This window comes from Protopterus annectens, chromosome 4.part0 (assembly GCF_019279795.1).
Source record: "Protopterus annectens isolate FY-2018-M chromosome 4.part0, PAN1.0, whole genome shotgun sequence".
Lineage (NCBI taxonomy): Eukaryota > Metazoa > Chordata > Ceratodontiformes > Protopteridae > Protopterus > Protopterus annectens.
In genome coordinates, this window is record NC_056733.1 from 23,742,316 (window position 1) to 23,764,610 (window position 22,295).

General features: G+C 37.4%; 1 protein-coding gene across 1 annotated transcript in view; it reads right to left on the bottom strand.

Annotated features, from left to right (window-relative positions):
* RBFOX3 (RNA binding fox-1 homolog 3) overlaps positions 1-22,295 on the bottom strand; it is a 3,506,422-nt gene that overhangs the window by 2,980,750 nt on the left and 503,377 nt on the right. The gene's annotated exons all lie outside the window — the stretch shown is intronic.

The following is a 22,295-nucleotide window of genomic DNA, read 5'->3' on the forward strand; positions in this document are numbered from 1 at the left end:
AATTACAACATTAAGCGCAATATACAACCTTTTCGCTGTTACAGCAATCTTTTTCCTTTAGATGAATTTTGATGCCATTTATCAAGACTTCATTGGTTTCAAACACATAAGAGCAATACTTACACCTGCCACATCTAAAAGTCCTACCATACCTTCTACTTAATTCTTGTTCTAAGCATTTTTTCAAATTCATACCTTTTTTATACACTATCGGTGGAGTTGAGTCAAAATGACCATGTAATGATGTGTCAGCCTGAATAAGCAACCAATTTTTCTTTATAATATTATTTATAAACCCACTGTCAGAATTAAAGGTAGTAATAAAACTCTTAGTAAAACTTTTAGCATCTGCAGTAATTATTAATTTTTCATTATTATTGTTTTGTATTAAATCAGTAGATGCTAACACAGTATTTTTATTATCTGTATTCCCTGTACTTTTCATCATTAATTCATTAGACAGGACAGGGGTAACCTTTTTAAGTAAAGGGATAAAATATAAATTATCTCGTTTGGTTTCAACTTCATGTATAATATTATTTATCAATTTATCTGGGTACCCTCTATTTCTGAACATTCCACATAAATTCAAACATTCAACTATAAAATCATCTCTGTTGCTGACCATTCTAGAGGCCTAACAAATTGGCCTTTCAAGACCGCTCTTTTTTGGGAAAAGGGGTGGCAACTATTAAAATGCAGCAGACTATTACTATAAGTTTCTTTATGATATATTTTAGATATAAATTATCTTCTTAAAGTATCTTTTTCCAATAACACATCTAAATAACCTATGGAAGTGGAATATTTTGCTGCTGTAAATTTTAAAAAGGTTGTTGTTGAGTTTATATATGTTAAAAACTCTTCCAACTTCTCAGCACTTCCACACCATAAAATAAATATGTCATCTAAAAAACGCAAATAGGTCTTACAATAATTAAAATATGATGATTTAAAAATATATTTTTTCTCCCACATATGCATTACTATATTCGCATAAAGGCCCCCGCATGGGGACCCCATTGCTACTCCTCCAATTTGTAAATAAATATTGTTGTTAAAAATTATAAAATTATTTCTTAAAATAATGTCTAGCAGTTGGTCAACTAAATTAATTCTAGCTTGAGTTAAGCCCTTGTCATACAAAAATGAATTAAACCACTCCATTCCTATGTCATAATACGGAATACAAATCTTTAATGTCAATTGTAACCAAAAGGTAATTTTCATTGTAATCAATAGACCCAATGATAGACAAAAAATCCCATGAGTCTTTCAACATATATTTTTCAGTTAATATATACGTTTTTAAATTAGTATTAATACATTTTGCTATTGGATAAGTTATAGACCCCTGCGCATCCACAATTGGCCTGAAAGAAGGTTTTTGTACGTCCTTATGAATTTTTGGGACTCCGAACATAGTTGGTGTCCTCGGATAGCAAACATTCATATAATTAAACTCATCAATGTTTATATTACCTTCAATAAATAAATCATAAATAATACCTCTGATGAGTCTATATGCACCATTTAATTCATTAATTGAACTTAATGTATATGTATTACTATTTAAAATACTTTCTAATTCTTTGTTGTAATCATGAATGTTAAATATAGTCATACCACCTCCCTTATCAGGCTTAATCAATCTAATGTTTCTTGTATCCATAACAGTGTTTAGTATATTATATTCACTTTTTGTCAAATTATAAGTTTTGTTCTTAGTATTAAATGTATCTAGATTACGAAAATCCAACTCACAGAATTTTTCAAATGTTTCCAATGTAGGATGCAAGGGAGGATTATAAGAACTAGAAACATAAAGTGGTTTCATTACCTGTTCGGTATTGTGAAACAATAGACCTAAATTTAATTTCCTAACGAATATTTTCAAATCAATGATGGAATGTACAACATTCATCTTTTCACTTGGAATAAAAGTTTCACCACGTGAAAGCAAGTCACAAATACAATGATCAAAAGTAAAGTCTGAATAATTGTATACAGTAAAATGTCTTGTAGTATTGGTGTACATAATGGGCCTTTTTGTAATAATTTCATTTGCTAGCGTCCCTTCCATTGGCCTCTGTATTGGTTGTTTCTCCCTCTGGTAAAAGTTCCCCGATACTGGGCTTGATTCTGCGACCCCCAATTATTTTTCTGACCTTGATGTTGAAACGATTGTTGACGTTGTATTAGTCTTTTGGATCTCCGTAATGGTGGAAATTGAGCTATTTCTAAAAAAGTATTGTCTTCCAAATCGCTTTCTTCTCCTATGATAGACAAACTACCATTATTGTCATTTCCACTATCATGGGCCGTCATTTTAGATCCCCATTGTTGTGAAATTGGGGGTGGGGGATAAGCCATGCCTTGCCCATATGAACTGAGATCTCGATCTAACTTTTTAAGTTTTCTGTCTTTTATTAATTTCATTTTTTCATCAACTGATTTAACAATTCGTTGGTAATCAAAATCATTACTGGTGAAAGCAGGGTCATTTTTTACTAACGTATTCAACTCTTCAGCTTTTTTTGTTAATAAAACTATGGTCTTTTTATTGTCTCCAATAACCAGATTCATGTAATCAAACCCAAACTTGTCAAATAATTTAATTAAATCCATGTGTAAAGATGAATTAGCTATAAGTCCTGTGGGAAATCTCCACACACGTAAACCCTTGGGAACAATTTTCCTTTTTTAACATTCTTGAAAATAGTTATTGTCCATCTGCAATTTTTTTAACTTTTAAAAGAATATAGTCCAGTTCGGATAGTTTATCGTTAAACGTTTTTGACATACATGTAGTGATATTCATTGTCGGTGTGAAACCATAATTATTGTGTAACCAGGAAGATGTTTCATTATTCCTTGTTGTATTTGACTCTCCTGAAGTTGATGGTTGTTCACCTTCTCTAGCATCAAACTGGCTCTCAGAAGAAAGACGTCTCCTATTTGGTTCGCCCAAATCAATTCCATTAATGTTCACAAATGGATTAGTATGAAGAGAAAGGTTTGAGTCCTGCGATAAACCGCGTTGTTCCAAGCAGTCAATTCTGTCCTTTAGTTTTTCAATTAATTGTGTTAGGTTACTTAAAATACTTTCATGTGCTGTTACAACCTCTGTATCAGCCATGTTCGTGCCGAAAAAACCAAGACAATAACAGCAGCAACAAAACGATCCAAAAACCAGCAAAAAACGGACTTGACCGAAAGAAGTTTAATACCAAATATAAATTAAAAATGCACAACAACAAAAATAAGCGCTTTCGTTTGGCGCCTGACAAACTTTTTCAAACAGTTGTTGCATCACTTCCTGTAGATTAAATAGTATCTGTTCGTGATGTAAGCAGTAACAATTAAGTTCAAAATAATTAAAGCTAAAAAACAGCACGTGTCTTATAAGTATCATTTTCCATAAACAATAAGTATTATGTTACCCAACGTTTTTTATCTGCTCAGACTCAACCTAGTAATCATGTGTATGATAATAATGTATTTGATCAACATGAATATTTGTATAATTTATAACGTTGTAATTCCCTACTTGCATAAAATTTAATGATTAGTGATTTAATACAAAACAATAATAATGAAAAATGAATAATTACTGCAGATGCTAAAAGTTTTACTAAGAGTTTTATTACTACCTTTAATTCTGACAGTGGGTTTATAAATAATATTATAAAGAAAAATTGGTTGCTTATTCAGGCTGACACATCATTACATGGTCATTTTGACTCAACTCCACCGATAGTGTATAAAAAAGGTATGAATTTGAAAAAATGTTTAGAACAAAAATTAAGTAGAAGGTATGGTAGGACTTTTAGATGTGGCAGGTGTAAGTATTGCTCTTATGTGTTTGAAACCAATGAAGTCTTGATAAATGGCATCACAATTCATCTAAAGGAAAAAGCTTGCTGTAACAGTGAAAAGGTTGTATATTGCGCTTAATGTTGTAATTGTACTACATTTTATGTAGGAAAAACAGAAAGGAAATTCAAAAAACGTATTGGTGAACACATTAGAGCTATACGAGATCGAAATGAACTAAATGCTCTAGCAAAACATGTTAGTATAGAAACTTCTCATAAGTTTAAATTTGTGGTTCTTGATGTTCAAAAATTAGATACTAGGAGTGGTGTGTGGCAACTTTTTTTAGAAAAACTTGAACTGGAATGGCAACTTAGATTGAACGCACATAACTGGCTAGGTTTGAATAACTCCACATCTATTGCTAGCATACTGAAGTTAAAATCACTTTTGACATAAGAATGGTTGCACAAATATACATTTGTTATAGTTATTAAATTAAAGTACATATACATAATTTAATATTTATTCTACTTTTATATATATATATACATTTACACTTACATATTTTTATAATTATATTAATTTATTAATTAATCAGTATTTAATTACTTAATTATTGGTTTTATATTTATTCATTTTTCATTAGTTTTATTAAATAAAAATTATATGTAGAATGATGGTTATTTAAGGAAATGTGTATTAATATAATTTATTTTTTCATGTTACATACAATATTTTAATAGATTTATATTTATTATATAGAATATTCTATACATTATAATTGAGCACTTATGAAAGGAATACAAATACATTGTAGTATATGTACATAATTTTAAAAGTAGATTTTAAAGTAATTAATAGGTTTTATTAAATTATAGCAACGTGAATGGTTGATTTACACCATTGAAAAAAATATTTTTTGAATGAAACTTGCAACGATATTTTGAGTTACTGTACTTTCATTTTTTTGGAAATGTACAATTGAAAATATATGGAGCAACGTTGAAATGGTTGATTTAGCAGACTATATATACATATTTAATTACATTTAAATATATTTATTTTATTTATTATGGATATTTATTTACCATTATTTAGTGACATAATTGGTCCGCAGTTTGTTGTTGAATGGACTATACTAGTCAATATGTGAATGTTCAGTTTTTTCAAAAAACGGGCTCATGGAAAAGAAAAAAGAAAAACACACATTTATTTAAAAAATTACTATTTGTATTTTTAAGATTTTTTTTGATTGTTTTATTTGATGAATATTTATGAATTTGAGTTTGTTTACGCAAATAGGGAATTACAACGTTATAAATGATACAAATATTCATGTTGATCAAATATATTATTATCATACAAATGATTACTAGGTTGAGTCTGAGCGGATAAAAAACGTTGGTTAACATAATACTTATTGTTTATGGAAAATGATACTTATAAGACACGTGCTGTTTTTTAACTTTAATTATTTTGAACTTAATTGTTACTGCCTACATCACGAACAGATACTATTTAATCTACAGGAAGTGATGCAACAACTGTTTGAAAAAGTTTGGCAGGCGCCAAACGAAAGCGCTTATTTTGATTGTTGTGCATTTTTAATTTATATTTGGTATTAAACTTCTTTCGGTGAAGTCCGTTTTTTGCTGGTTTTTGGATAATTTAATTAGAATGTCTGTTTTGGATGGAGAAATAAAGCTGAGCACCAAGTAAAATCCATATAGTCACAGCAAGGGCATGAAAGCCCCATGCTGATGGCATACCAGCTAAGAATCAGACTAGAAATCCAAGCTCTATGAGCTAACCCTGGCAACTGTTGTCCCACAGTGTGGTGCCACTTTAAAAGAGGCTGCATAGCACAAATAATACTGGAACAATTTGTTTAATGATATGACTAAACCAAGGTAGTTTGGGGTCACTAAAGGATGATCACAACCAGTTAATATAGAGTATGATTTTGAATAACATTGTCTATATGGACTTTCTCAAAGCAGTAATTATTTTTACTAATGCTACGTGTGAAGAGGTTATGGAGTTATGGAAGCAGGGCATTTTTTTCCCAGCTATTCTCTTCCTGGAGGCAATGAATATTTTTGTAGACTCCCTCAGCCATAATTCCAACTCTCTTCTAAAGCTTGAGATAAGGAAGACCTGATTAGACAAAATTTTACATGGATGAGGCACCCATGAGATTATCTGCTAACCAGACATTCAGCCATTGCTGCTTAATTCAGCTGGATGGGGGTAGGGTAATGATGAATACATGTTATCCTCTGTCTTAGGGGCATAGTTTCTTGTATGACTTTACCTTTCTTTCTGATTCTACACTTAATAGCAAAATTCAGACACAAAACTCTATAACTCATCCTAGTGGCCCTTTGCTGGTTTAGGGGGTAAGTTTCCAAGCTCATAGGTCCCTGGCAGAAAAAAAGTTATTCCAACACAGACCAAGACAATCTACTTGGTTCTGCTGGCAGGCTAGTTGTGCTACCAGATTCTTTGGTTATTTCAAACCTTCTGAACTACTGACAGTAAATTTGGTGCCAGGTATGCTCATAGTGTGTTTGCCAGCAGTGACAAGCCTGCAACTTGTATCAAGTCTTATAACACATCCCAGGTGCACTGTCCATAGTGAGCTTCTCAACACTGCTCACTCTGCACCCTATTGTCCATTTCTCGTTAATAATAATGTTTGCACCAGACAAGCCAGCTATTGGCTGGCATGCTTGCTATAACCTCCCTGTACTCTTCCCTCATCAGGCCAATAATTGAGTACAATGCCACTTTTGGTATGTACCTTTCCAAGCACCTGCTGCAAATAGAAAAACCACAAAGGTTCCTCACAAGGAAAATTCAAGGTCTTCAGCACCTGACCTATGTGGATTGTCTGTAATCACTGTCACTTTATTCTTTTTCGTACACATCAAAGGCAATCTCCACCTTGCATGCAAGGCAATCTTTGACAGTGCTTTATTGGAAATGCTGCATCTCCATAAGTCAAATTGTACATGGGTTACTCGATCTAAAGTTCTTAACCTGGTATGTCACATCAATAGAACCTGCTTGAGGGACAGATTTGTCTCCCAGAGGTTACCACATCTTTCGGACAGACTCGCAGTTCATGTCAAACAGAGCACCTCATTAGTCCTCTTCAAAGGCAATCTGGAGGATCAAATGGTTAACCGTAAATTCACCCCAGGGGTTCCACCTGTGTCCCTCTTGAACAGGGACAATTGGTACTGATCATGGAAATAAGAGCAGAACTTGGCTAGGCTTGTAACCGCCCTAGAGCTATTAGCCTAGTAATTTCCTATGATAATATGATCCTATGATTGTGTGAATCATATCAAGACTGTTCTGAAAACATAACAAAACAAAACAGAAGCCTGGAGGTCTCTATAGGGCTAAGCAATTTATGAATCCTCATGCAAAGATCATTACTGCCAAATTATTTCAAATTATTCCTGTTGACTAGCCTTTTACACCTCAACAATTCAATAAATTTCTCATGTAATCAGGCGTTAATGCTGTAGCAGGTATGCAGCAACACAGAAAAAATAGAACTTACACAGACATATCTAATTGCTGAAATTCAGGTCAAATATGGCACTATACAGCATACAATCCAATACAGATATCTTGTTCTCCAAACATCACTAACATTGTATATACCTTTACTTTCCCTTTAGTGACCAAATTGAGGCCTACCTCAGCTTTTCTAGGAGTAAAATCAACAAAGGACCATAGTAATTACAAGGCAAGTAATTCATATTGGGATTATAAGGCACGTAAATGATAAGGGGGAAGGATGGCATGGGATCATAGGGATTATAAGGCAAGAAAGTCATAAGGGTGAGGGACGGCACAGGATCATTGGGATTATAAGGCAAGTAAATGATAAGGGGGAGGTATGGCATGGAATCATAGGGAATATAAGGCAAGTAAACCATAAGGGGAAGGGGTGGCATGGGATAATAGTATTCCAAAACAAGTAAATCATAAGGGGGAGGGGTGACATGGGATCATAGGGATTACAAAACAGGTAAATCATAAGGGGAGGGATGGCATGGGATCATAGGCATTACAAAACAGGTAAATCATAAGGGGGGAGTTGCATGGGATAATAGGATTACAAAACAAGTAAATCATAAGGGGGAGGGGTAGCATGGGATTACAAGGCATGTAAGTTATAATCAGAGAAGGATTGTACAGGAATTGCAAGGCAAGTTAGTCATATTACAGTATGCACTTTGTCAATACTCCCCTTCAAGATATATCTCAGGCTTCTATAAGGGCGAGCAAATCAGACCAGAAATAAATTTGTAGATGCCCATCCAATCATTGACATTAGTCTTAGAGGATTAGAGAGTGTCACTTTGTTTAACATATAAGGGTAGTTGAAAACAGGACATGGTAAATCTTGGGTAATAAATCTGTCCTTAGCAATAGTATTAGTAGGGCTGTTTGCCTGTCACAGAGGCACGAGATCAAGGAGGGCTGGATACTCCTGGGAGTGCAATGCAAGACATAGATCTCCATGTAAGAATCAGTAATAGACCAAGTACAGGAACAGGGCATCAATTCTGTGTTGTTAGCCAAGGGTCTGTAAACAAGTGATTTTTTTGGTTAGAAAGTGCTGGAGCCTTTTTAGCTGTGAGGTGTGTCTGGGCAAGTAAATACCAAAGTAGACACTGTACCGCATAAATGATCTAATCTGGTGGTTGCCAAACTTTTATGAGCCAAGACCCAATTTCGAAACAGTCATTTTTTTGTGACCCACTACTCACTACAAGCTACCACGTGGTTTCCCGTCAGTCTGCTGAGTCGAGACATAGATATACGATCTAATCTACTGCATGACTGTCATTGTTAGGGCTGCCTTGCAGGGTCTATATTCCAACCATGAATAGTCAGTTCAGTGAATGGCTTTCACATCAAAAATGCCGTTCGTCGATCTTGCACTTGTGGGGGGCTGCACCCTCCACACCCCCTGCTAATTATATATACCAATTCCGAGATCGCACTACAGTGAGGAAAGGGCAAATTTTCTGATCTTCACTGTATTGCAATCTCACTATAAGAGTTTGTTGAATGTATTTTCGATGTAAAATGCCATTCACTGAACTGACTTTTCATGGGTGTAATATAGACCCACCTCACAAGTTGGAGCTTTATGGAATGACAGCTTTCCCAGGAAAATTGTATGCACACATAGATCAAGTTCACTTAACATAAATAAACCCAATCATACTGATCCCCAAAAGTAAATAACCACATTTCAAAGTGCTCAAGTCAAAAAACAAGGACAGATCAGCATTTCACATCTGAAACTGTATAAAGGTGCTAAGTGGTTCTCTTACATTCCATCCCAGAGGGCAGTAATAAACAAATAGGGCACAATTTCCATTACTCACCTGTGAGACCTTTTGGCAATGATGGAGCTTACAGATCACAGTCTACTGCTCTTGGAAACTCAAAAGTATTACGGACGCTTCTACAATCACAACATCAGCCAAGTTTTAATGGTTGTATAGAATTCTTCCCAAACAGCATTAATTTCAGAGCATGGGTTAACATTTCCATTAACTGGACTTCTCAACCTCTTAGCACAAAATATCTAGGCAAAGCCAAAAATAATTGTGGGACAAAGTCCCAAAAATAGGAACAAACTTTAAATATCGCTCTCACAAACTTATAAAGTTGCTAGAATAAAAGGTATTATTGTGTTATAGTGAATTTTCTGACGGATATGAAGTCTGAAACTCAAATGCCTTTCATTATTTAATGAATTTTGTCCTCACTGATTTGCCACAGTAAACCCCAAAAAAACACAAATTTTATGAGGAACAGACTAAAAATATGAGGCAAAAATTTAGACATTCTACAAACTTCTGGACAGTTGAGAAACACCTCCCTCTTTTATACAAACACACACACACACACACACACACACACACACACACACACACACACACACACACACACACACACACACACACACAGACAAACACACATCAACTTCTCATTTGTCCTTTCATGGTCTGCATTTGAAATGTCATCAGTTATTCAAATTCCGCAAGCACAGAAGATGAAGATGTAAAGAGTAGGTCGCATAGAAGCAGAAGACGAAAACAGTTTACACACACCTGTCACATCTGTGCAACTTTGTTTTTTCTAAATTAAAAAAATAAATCTCCCAGCCAGTGGCCCCCCCTCCCAGCCAGCAGGGGCTCTTTCCCAGCCGATGAGACCCACCCAAAATCAGCTTACGACCCACCAGTGGGTCATGACCCACATTTTGGGAACTTCTGATCTAATCAGAATAGAATTCAGTGGAATAAAATCTTCTTTTGACATAGCTGAAATACCTTTGAGTATTAGTTGTGCTATATTGAAGGAGTTGTTAAAACAAGTGGCAAGATCCCTGATTAATGTTAGCCCTTGTTTAGGACACCATTGGTCAGTGAGGATTATTTCTTGTTATAGTGACACTGTATTAAGGAGTGATCAGCACTAAAGTTGCAGACATCAGCAAACTTCATTAGCTATAAGTCTGGCTTTAAAGATTGGAGATCATTGAAGTAAATCACAAACAGAAGGGATACCAGCTCAGATCATATACTGCTAGTCAGATCTTGCTTTATGAGGCTGCACCTGCAATATTAAATATGTAGGTTCTATCCTTTAGTTAGTTTCCATGCCAACTCACCATGTATGAGTCCATGTTTATGTCTCTTACCTTATTTACAATACCACAGTGGGAATCATGCCAAAAGTCATAGAGACATCCAGAAATATTGTGTGGATCAAATGATCACTATCCACTCAGTGTCCTTCTCAAAGAAATGAACCATGTTCTGTACATATGTTCTCCCTTTGACAAAGTTGAACAGCTGAGCTTCTTGTTGACTAATATTTTAATATTGCAGTACATGAAGACAGATATGATACATTTTATGGTCTTTCAGGCCAGAATAGTTATATAAACAGTTACACGGGTCTGTGGTGGGGTTCCCTTTATGAAGGGATGTACAGCTGCAGTTTTCATTACTTCAGAGATTTACCTTTTGGTCACGTTTAGGTTAAGCAAATTTAGCAGGGTTCGATCAGGCCATGTGTGGCACTATTTACTAGGCATCCATGAAGATGTCTCTCCCCATTAATGTGACATTTTAGTCTAAAAGCTCAGTTAAGATTTTTGGTACTGTCAGGGATTCAAAGATTTGTGCAATATCAATAACTGCTTTCTGGGTAAAGATTTCACTAAACTTATCTGCAAGAATATTTACTATGTTATTAGGTCTGAATGGGAGATACCATTTTGGTTTAATTCACTACACTGTCAGTTAATATTGCTTCATTTTCTGACTTAATTAAAGAAGGATTTACAACTGGCCTTGGCCTCAGATGCTACTTTCAGTTTGTGATTATCTATGCTTTCTCTGATGGATGCTTTTAGTTCTTTGTTGATCCTCTTGACAAAGGCTTTGATGTGGACAGAGTTAGATTTATGTATGACCTTAGAAATGTTTTTCCTTCCATTATAGCGCTTATGTATATTACTGAACTAACCATGTGGCCTGTTGTTCAGCTTCCAACATATTTAGTTTTATTAAAGACTGCCAGGTCTAAGTAATTTTACAGGCGGGAGTAGAACTCTGTTGCGTAGGCAGCAGTTAAACCTGCATGGGGCTGTAGAAATAAGTAGTACATTTAGAAATCTCATCATAACCGTTGTGTACGTTTGCTCTTCTGAAGTCCTTATAATTCAGATTTTTTTTCACTAGAGGCATGCATGAGAGTTCAAAGGAGAAGGTCACTAGATTATGATCAGATTTAACTAAGGGCGGGCATACAACAGGCATGGCACATGAGGGAGAACTATTAGAGTGGGGAAGAAACATTCTCAAACCCTTTATCTAATCATTGGCTAAGGCAGCTCGCAAACAGAATTCCATTCAGAAGGATCATCAAAGGCTATCTCTGCTCAAACTGTACATTTAGCAGCATTCCTGGTACTAATTAACTTTCCTTCTTTCAAAAAACAGGTAATCAATAACCAAAGATTACAATACAAAACCAGTTCTTATACACTCTCCTTAAAGCCCCACACCCATTACTTCAGGTTCATAGGTTATTACTAGGCATAGAGTCCAGGAGACCATTATACAATCTACATAAAGCCCCACAACCATTACCTCAGGTTTATAGGTTATTACTAAGCATACAGTCCAGCAGACCATTATACACTCTACTTAAAGTCCCACACCCATTACCTCAGGTTCATATGTTATTACAAGGCATACAGACCAGGAGACCACTATACAGTCTACTTAAAGCCCCAAACCCAATTACCTCAGGTTCATAGGTTATCACTTGGCATACAGTACAGCAGACCATTATACACTCTACTTAAAGCACCACACCCATTTCCTCAGGTCGATAGGTTATTACTAGGCATACAGTCCAGGAGACCATTATACTCTCTTCTTATAGTCCCACATCCATTAACTCAGGTTCATAGGCTATTAATAGGCATACAGTCAGGAGACCATTATAAACTTTACTTAAAGCCCCACACCCATTACCTCAGGTTCATAGGTTATTACTAGGCATACAGTCCAGGAGACCATTATACACTCTACCTAAAGTCCTACACCCATTACCTCAGGATCATAGGTTGTTCCTAGGCATACAGTCCAGGAGACAATGATACAATCTACTTAAAGCCCCACAGCCATTACCTCAGGTTCATAACGTAGTACTAGCCATACATTCCAGGAGACCATTATACACTCTACTTAAATCCACACATCCATTATCTCAGGTTCATATGTTATTACTAGGCATACATTCCAGGAGACCATTATACACTCTACTTAAAGCCTCACACCCATTACTTCAGGTTCATAGATTAATACTAGCCATACAGTCCAGTAGACCATTATACACTCCACTTAAAGCCCTACCTCCATTACCTCAGGTTTATAGGTTATTACTAGGCATACAGTCCAGGAGACCATTATACACTCTACTAAAGCCACACAACCATTAGCTCAGGTTCATAGGTTATTACTAGGCATACAGTCCAGGAGACCATTATACACTCTACTTAAAACCCAACACCTATTATCTCAGGTTCAAGGTTATTACTAGGCATACAGTCCAGGAGATCATTAATGAGCAGAGCCCAAATTCTGAAGCACCCCAAAATTTGGTTTTGATAAGTGGCTTTCTATAGGCCATACAGTAGGCAAATGAAAGCTGAGGGAATCAACCCTTTACCACAGGAAGTAGCTTGTGAACAGCTCATAGCCTTCATCCTCTATGCCAACTTCCCAATAATATGTTAATATCTACAGTATATATATATATATATATATATATATATATATATATATATAGTAATAAATGCTTTGGCAAACAAAACTATCTATCTATGATACACACACACACACACACACACACACACACACACACACACACACACACACATGCACACAGACAGACACACATGTATGCGTGCACTCCAGTGATCTGTGGTAGGATTGCAGTAGTGGCAGTGTTGTGAATTCTGCTTCAGGATTTGTGTTTCTGTACGATTATCTATAGCTGTATATACCTGCTTAAAGTTGCATTCCAGTGCCTTTATGTTTACCTTGCTAGTGTTTTTCCCCTGTTCTTTCAGTCTGCCCCACCCCAACTGAGGTATCAAGTTAATAGTTTCCAAAATTCTAATGACAGGACTTGAACTCCAGTTTGAATTTTTTCTGCAACCCACCCAGCCTTCTATTGTTGTGCCTTTAAAAGGCTGTGTCTCTTTTATCCTCTCCTTATGGTAATCTGAATTTGAAAGTTCTTCTTCCCCCCTTTCACTGTGATTGTATGTTATGTAATCTATTTAAGCACTTTCTCACCCATTATTTTCCATATATCCCTAATACTAAATGCCAAGCCAGTATACTAGTATTTCACTTGCGTAAACCTCCTTTAACTTAAATTGTCTCCTGTACATTTTCCCACAGCTCACATATGCTTGGTACTCTCACCACACTCTGAAGGGATCTTGAGTTAATCCTGCACCATCCTTGGCAGAAAAGAGATTTATTTCATTGTTTTACACATGAGTTAACTGTTTAGAGTACTACTGCTTTATTTTCGGTTTATTTGTTGAGTTTGCCTTTAAATCATTCTAAAGGTCACAGAAACTTGAAATTTCCTTGCTGGGGTAGTTTAAGTTGTTTTGTTGGAGGCAAAAATGTTGCACACGAACAAGGTTGTCAAGAACACACTCGCAAGCAATCTTTCTTGGTGTTATTACATCAAAAGTTGTCAGTGTCCTTTGCAGTCATAAATGCCCAAAAAGTAAATTTATCTATAAAACTGAAATCTGTAACTTAGTATAGCTAAAAGAAAGTCATTGCATGGAGACAAGCTTAGACCAGCTAGTTTGCACATTAAAAAGCATTACTAATCTAACCTAGTCTAGTTTCAAATCCCAGAGACCACCCAAGGAGACCTCTGTATAACCAAGCCCATGACCTATAGTAATCCCCCCAAAATACTGGTCTGGACAACATGGCTATGCAGTTTCCAAATGTCTCTATAGCTAGTTTGTTAGATATGGGTATCCTGAGACAATGTACCAATTGTCTCATGTTGACAGACAACCATTTAATCCTTAATGAAACAAACATAGCACGTGAGAGGTGCCCATGCACAATTTCAATGGATGCAAAAATGTTGCATACAAACAAGGTTGTCAAGAACACACACACACACACACACACACACATACACTAAATCCACTACACAGTATCCACCACACACATAAAGAGGCAATAAAAAGCAATCTTCCCAAACTGTAAAAACTTCTTAAGCCTATGAATTGCAATGCCTATTCTCAGCAATCTCTAAAGCACTCACCAAAAGCAACACCAAATACCACATATAGGCCTACACACAGGGGAACCCCAAGAGAAAAACACATAAGGCAAGCCAACACATTACTCAAGATTCTTGTCATATGGGATGTGATTGTATGACGTGCAAATGCCCTGCTTACCAGTTACTTATCTGGAGCCAGGATGCACCAAGATACCGCATACTCAAGTCATTACACCACAGGTACTAATATGATTCTATCATAGTCCATGTGGGCATTAACAACCTGATATATACTTCCCTGGACTATATGGAGAGAGACATTGTTGATCTCTCTAAATATCTGTTTCAGGCAGGTATGTGTTTTGCATTAAGCAGCACTCTACCTTCACCAAGGATTATGCTGCAATACAAAAAAAAAACATGATTGACTTGAATGATTGGCCTAGTTCGTGTCTTTCTAGGGTGATTAAATATTTGTAAGCATGGAAGGACAAGGTTAACAGACCATGTTGCCTTGTCTCCCCTAGGCTTCCAAATATTGGATAAAATGTTATCCTCCCCTTAGAGCTTTTTTTGGGAATGCTAAACTGACAAACCTACCAACATAGTCAATAAAGCCCAAAGAAACTTAAATGGTGTTACTGCTCAATGCTAGGAGCCTAAAGAAGAAACTCAACAACCTACAAGCTCTCCTCACCTCATTCGGGATAATATAGATATCTGTGCCATTACCAAGACATGGTTTAAATCCACAGAAAGTACTACTGCAGGTCAAGGCTTCAGTGCCCTTCACACATTTAGACCATCAGCTGCACAGAGACGGACAAAAGGTGTAGGAGTCTCAGTCTATAATAGTAATAAGCATAACTTTATGTTGGTTGAACAGGACAATGCCCTGGAATTTATCCATTTGCAAATTATCACAGATAAAGTCCCATACCATTTCCTAGGAAGTCACATGTCACCCTCTATGTCCCTAGAATCCCACAGCTCATACCTAGTCCTACTGGAGAAACTCACCATTAAACCAAATACTCTATTCATGGCAAACTTTAACTACTCCTCTACAGTCTGGGAAACATGCAATGCCCCATACTCATAGGCACACTGATTCCTGGACTTTATTAATGCAAATACCCTTGACCAGATAGTGCACACACCCACCAGTGGTTGAAACATACTGGACCTGGTACTCACCAATGCATGATTGTGTTGCAACCCCCCCCCTCCCCCGGTGTCATATCCTCACTGGTAAGGCCAGACGACATAGCTGCCTCCATTGAAATAAAAATCAACTCTGTAACCATAGACTATTCCAAAGTAAACTCCATCCTGCTAAGCAACAAGTTTGTCAAAATCAGTGCTCCTCCCAACCCTGAATTCACAGCAAGCTATGAGGAATTTTTCACAAAGGCCTGGTACAAACATGTGTAAATGACTGTACAGGGGATGTCTAAAGAGAAACCACACTAGTGGAATTCTAACCTTTATAGGCTATACAACAAAAGGAAAAAAGTCATGGCTAAAATCAGTAAGGTCGTCTCCCATAATGGTAGGAGCTCTCTAATTAAACTAAACAGGAAACTAGGAGGACAAATTAAGTTCAACTAGGCCAATTACAAGGACACAACAGTCTCACAGACTAAAGACAGCCACAAGACTTTCCACAGCTATGTCTGAAATCTCAAAGACAACACAGATTAGTGTGCTGAACTGATGGTCAATGGCACCACCTTCATGGAGCAGAGTGACTTTGCTGGCTGACAAATGCAGCTCAAACTTCACCCTCAATTTCTCCCCCACCTCTCTCCATGAAATACCTACTAGCATAAGCACCTCTCCCCAAACTGTATACACAGGGAACAATTCCTGGTGGCACTTGCTAAGCACAGAAACATAGCCTCAGTGGGCCCTGACAATATCCTGGGATGCTGCCTACATAGCATGAAACATGACGTATCAGGAACACTTAAGTCACTTTTCAACTATAGCATCAAAACAAGCTTTGTGCCACAGGAATGGAGGACTGCAATGGTTATCCCACTTCACAGGGGTGGACCATCAGCTGACCCCACAAACTACAGACCTACTGGTCTGACTAGTCCAACATACAAAGCCTTGGAATGAATTATCATGGGGTTGATCAACAAACACATAGGCAACCTTCAGACATTGGACTCAACACAGTTTCACAATTGGCTTTGTCAAGGGAAAGTCATGCCTAATAAACCTGGTGGACTTCTTTGAGAAGGTCACCAAGGCAATAGATGGGGGGGAACACTGCATTCCACCTACTTGGTCCTGGCTAAGACATTCATTACAGACCCACAAGTCTCACTATTCTTATAAGGAAAGCCATGGAAAGAAATATCATGGAAATGATCAAAATAGATATAGTAAACTCCAGACATTGGATCCATCTCAGTTTGGTTACATCAAGGGCAGATTATGCCTACTCAACCTGCTAGACTACTTTGAGAAGGTAACCAAAGCAATGGATATGGGACAAATGTTTCACACTGCCTATCTTGACCTTGCCAAGGCATTTTGACACAATACCATACACAGGCATTGTTGACAATCTCAAGAGGTTAGTTACAAACTCATATGTCATCCAGTAGATAGCCTAAATTATAGTGGACCTTACACTGCAGGGCTCAACTGTGTTTTTATCCAGTAGATAGCCAACTGGCTCTCAGACAGGACCAGGAAGTTAGAATTAGGGAGTCCACCTCTACAAAGAGGCCAGTCACAAGTGGACTCCATTAGGGATCAGTCCTTGGACTGCTCCTTTTTTTGCCATTTACTTCTGAGAAGTCAAGGCCAATGTCAGTGGTCTCTGGCTGACTAAATTTGCAGATAACTGCAAATTAGGAGGTGTCAGTGAATCCCACACTGGCACACATGTTCTCCAGGAGGGGGTGATACTGACAAAGAACTGGTGTCAGAGCCATGGACTAAAACTAAATGCCAAGAAATGCATAATAGTATCCTTTGGGAAGTCATCCACCCCTGGTAACTATCATATTGACAACACATCCCTTAGTGTTGACCCAGGAGTCAGGGACTTAGGGACACACATAGATAGTAATCTAGCTTTTGACCATCACGTGTCTACAGTAGTGCGAAAATCATTCTATATTGTGCAACTATAAACAAAGGTATGTCATCTAGGTCCAAGGAAGGCATTGTTCCACTGTATTTGGCATTCATCAGACATCACTGCGTACAATGCCCCCTTTCGTATGTACCTAACCAAGAATATATAACAATTGGAATGTTCACAGAGGTTCCTCACTAAAAGAATACAGGACATGAGTAAAATGTCCTTTGCAGAGCACCTCAAAGCCCTATCCCTGCATTTTGCCTCCTACAGGCTTTTGAGGGGAGATCTATGCCTGGCATACAGGGCATTGCCAGACCCCACTCTGATGGACCTCCTGCATACCTACAAAACAAACAGTGCCAGAATTACCCATTCTAAAGACTTAAACCTTGCCTTTGATATAAATAGGACCTGCTGGAGAGACAGGCATGTATCCCAAAGACTACTCCATCTATGGAACAGGCTCATCAAGTCCCCATCCATGTGAAGCAGAGTTCCTCCTTAACCCAATTCAAGTGCAACTTAGACAATTAGTTGGGGAACAGGAAATGCATCCCTGGTTTGGCACCCATGTCTCTAATGACACAGTTAACCTGTAAATCCCAACCTCCTGCTTACACTTATCAAGGGTATCAGAACTTGTTAGAGATTTGTGATGCATGGTTAGGCTTACAATGGCCCCTGTGGTTGTTAGCCTAGTAAACACCTATGAATCTATAAACCTATGAATGCAGCACTCCACTTGGCTATAGTTGACAAACTCATTAAAGTGTGCATAAGCCCTTGCATGACTCACTGGACTTCCAGCTGGCTCACAGGAAGTCAGGATTGGTGATATCCACTAAGAGACTGGTCACCAGTGGGGTACCTCAGGGCTCAGTGCTGGGACCGCTCCTATTTGGTATCTACTTTTTGGAGGAAAAGGCTTACATCAAGGGCCTTTGGCTAACCAAGTTCAAAGATGACTACAAATTGTTGGTATTGCTGTCATAGAGTCCGCCCATGATACAAACATCTTACAAGAGGGTTTAACACAGACAAATGATTGGCAACAGTCATGGAGTAAAACTCAATGACAAGAAATGCATTATTGTGCTTTTTGGGAAAACTCCCACCTGGGCTATTTACTCCAGTGATAAAATACACTTAAGTGTTATTCTGATAGTCAGGGATCTGGTATCATATGTAGACATCTGGCCTTTGACCAACATGTGACCAAGGATGTAAGAAAATCATTTATGTCATTCAAAAAATACGTAAAAGCATGGCATTCATGTCCAAAAAAGTAAGAGTTCCGCATTATTTGGCCTTTATCAGACCCATCACTGAGTATAATGCCCTCTTCAACATGTACCTGACCAGACATATGCAACAGTCAAAACACCCACACAGGTTCCTAATCAGAAGAATACTGGGAATAAACACATCTCCTTAAAGCCCTCTCTCTACACTCTGTCTCCTACAAGTAACTGAGAGGCGATCTATGCCTGACATACAAGGCATCCTCGGATGCAGCTTTGATGGACCTCTGCACATCTGCAAAAGTAACAGAATCAGAGCCACTAGATACAAGGATTTAAATTGTGCTTGTGACATAAGTAAGACATGTTGGCAAGACAGATATGTCTCTCAGAGGATCTCCATGCTCTGGAGTAAGCTCCCCATCCATGTGAAGCAGAGTCCATCCGTAACCCTATTTAAGTGTAACCTTGACCAATGAAAGGGAAATAGAAAATGGACCTTGTATCTGGCCACCATGTCTCTGACAGACAGAGGTAGACAGTAATGCCCAAACTAACATGACCTCCCCCAACATAACCTCTAGAAGCTTCCTAACTAACATATCCCTCCTAATAAATGTCCATAATACATAGGAACACAACTGAGTTGGATTACATGGTTAGGCTTATAAAGGCTTTGGTGGTTATTAGCCTATGTAAATATCATGGCCCTATAAACCTAAGATCTTTTCTTTGCCTTCTGTGTCATAAATTACTCAAGACTATTTGAACTCCTTCACCCAAACAGAACTGGTCGAAAAGTTAACATCCATTCTAGAGACCTAAACCGATACCACCACAATAGCAAAACCACATGTCATGACAGACAACTAATCCAACATATACCCCGTTTCTGGTATAGGCTGCCATTACCTATCAAGCAGAGAGCTTCCCTAACAATGTTTAAAAGTAGTATTGATGACCAGATGGGTGGTTGCAAATTTTCACTGGGGATATGTGGAGAAAGACTATATAAGAAGGTCACGGTGTCCTACCAGTAATGGGTGATGTGACTGAGCTTCCAAATCATCTCTTTTGTCTTTAAACTTAGTTATGATCCTATGAACCTATAAGAGTTTTTACAGAACCAATAGTACTGTAGGAATCACCATTTGAAAGAAGGACTTAATTTTATACTGATTAACAGCCACTGCAGATACTTCAACCACCAAAAAGATGGACCCATGTTGACCACAAATAGGCTGGAAACTTGGAATGGTGGCTCCCTACTCTATGTTTCACTTATATGACACTGAATATTAAGAAGAAAGAATGCTAGGCAATTGTGAATGGTTATCATGGGTATGTTATGAAAAGCCCAAAGAACTAAGGGATATGGGCCTAGTAGCCATACATTTTGTGTTAGTCATCACACAGTTATCAGTACCGATAATATGATGTGCAAGCACAAATCAGAAATATCCCATTATGAGCTAGCACACACTAGTGATATAGCAGTGGAGGAAAGACAATAATATGGTGTCAAGTAGAAGCAGCCATCAGTTATCTTAGTCAGGTTTATTACATGATTGCAGTGATGCAGTTCCTGAAAAGCTGTGTCCTAAACTGTCAGGCTATCAGACTACAAGGAACAGCTGGAAAACAGATTTTTATAGTGGATTGTCAAACATATGGGGACTGAAGCCTTATGCAGACATTGAGCTGAATGCCAGGCACTTAAACAAGCATGGGTACCAGCATTCTGTACTATTCAAAATGGCCACTTGTAGCTTGGCAATGTATTTACATTGACCTTATGTGTTCTATACAGGAAACAATGCTGCCAACAATAATAATATGCACTCAAAGTAGCCAGATCTTATCTTAATGGGAGATTAAAATACTTTATCACTTCTAAGAACAGCTTTAGCAAAAAAAAAAAAAAAAACAAACAAAAAAATGGTTTATGTCACCAGATTGCCAAAAAGAGTTATCCAGAGTTTAGAACAAGAAATTGCAGTACCATTTGACAGCCCTTTTCAGAGGTGACCCAGGAGCAATGTCTGGATAAATGACTTGCTTGAGGCCTCACATAAGGCAAATGAGGGTTGAGGGACTCAAACCCTGAGCCAAAATAACTAGAGCTCACAACCTTAACCCTCTGCAGCAGCTGTCAGACACAGTAAAAATCTACAGGTGATAAATGACATGATTGTGAAGTACAAGTCTTTCATGAAGATAACCATACATATTCATGCTCCCAAATGGACACTCTACCAAAGTGCACAAGACAACTGCTTACACAGTAAGATGCCCAGTAGAATTCACACCCCTAAATCTAATCTGGTATTATAACACAAAATGGTGATCAACCAGAGTGCGATATCTTAGCATGATGTAAAATGATTTAGCTAGGTCATAGTCATAAGGCCACTAGGTCCAGTGATAATATTCTGGATCCTATTCCAAACCCTTTCAATGGTGAAAACACTTGAGGGGGTCTGTAACACTTATTAAAATGGATATCTACAAATTATTAACAGTAGTACATTTATTATGCTGAGAGCATTACTGTACTAGTCCAGAACATAACAAACTCAGACTATAACAAACTCATTCTCTTAGTGGCAGATTGGTATAGCTGCTTCACACAGCACAGTTCTCTAACTCATTTCTTAGCTGGGATTCATTCTGTATGAGGTCTGCATGTCCTTTTTATTGCTGAATGCTCTATCATCTGTTCACATATCAAAAATATGATCTAGGCAAAACAACATGCATCAGAATTGCTATAGATGTGAGTGTGTGTACATCATGCAATGAGCTGCCATCTCATCCAGAATTAGATTCTCTGCCATGCTCCTGCATGATTCTAAACTGGATTAAGCAAGAAATCTGTGAATGAAAGAATAAATAAATATACAGATAATTCTGGAATTCAAGGGCATTGGCACAAAAGTAAGTAATGTTAACCATAACTATCAAAGTAGTTCCCTCTAGTAACTAGTAAGAAAAGTGCTATTAAGCAATAACCTGATACAGCAGCAGTTTTCTTTACATGATTAAAACTTATATTGTGTGAAGTGTTGGGTACATGTATCTATAAATGTATGCTTGCTAGGCACATAACTATGCAGAAGTATATAGTAATTAAACACAACTAAGCATAGCTCTGTCTCCATTTATGAATTAATGCTAAATAATGCTGCATATTTTGGCAAATACACAACAATGACAGAATAATATTTCTAAACAAA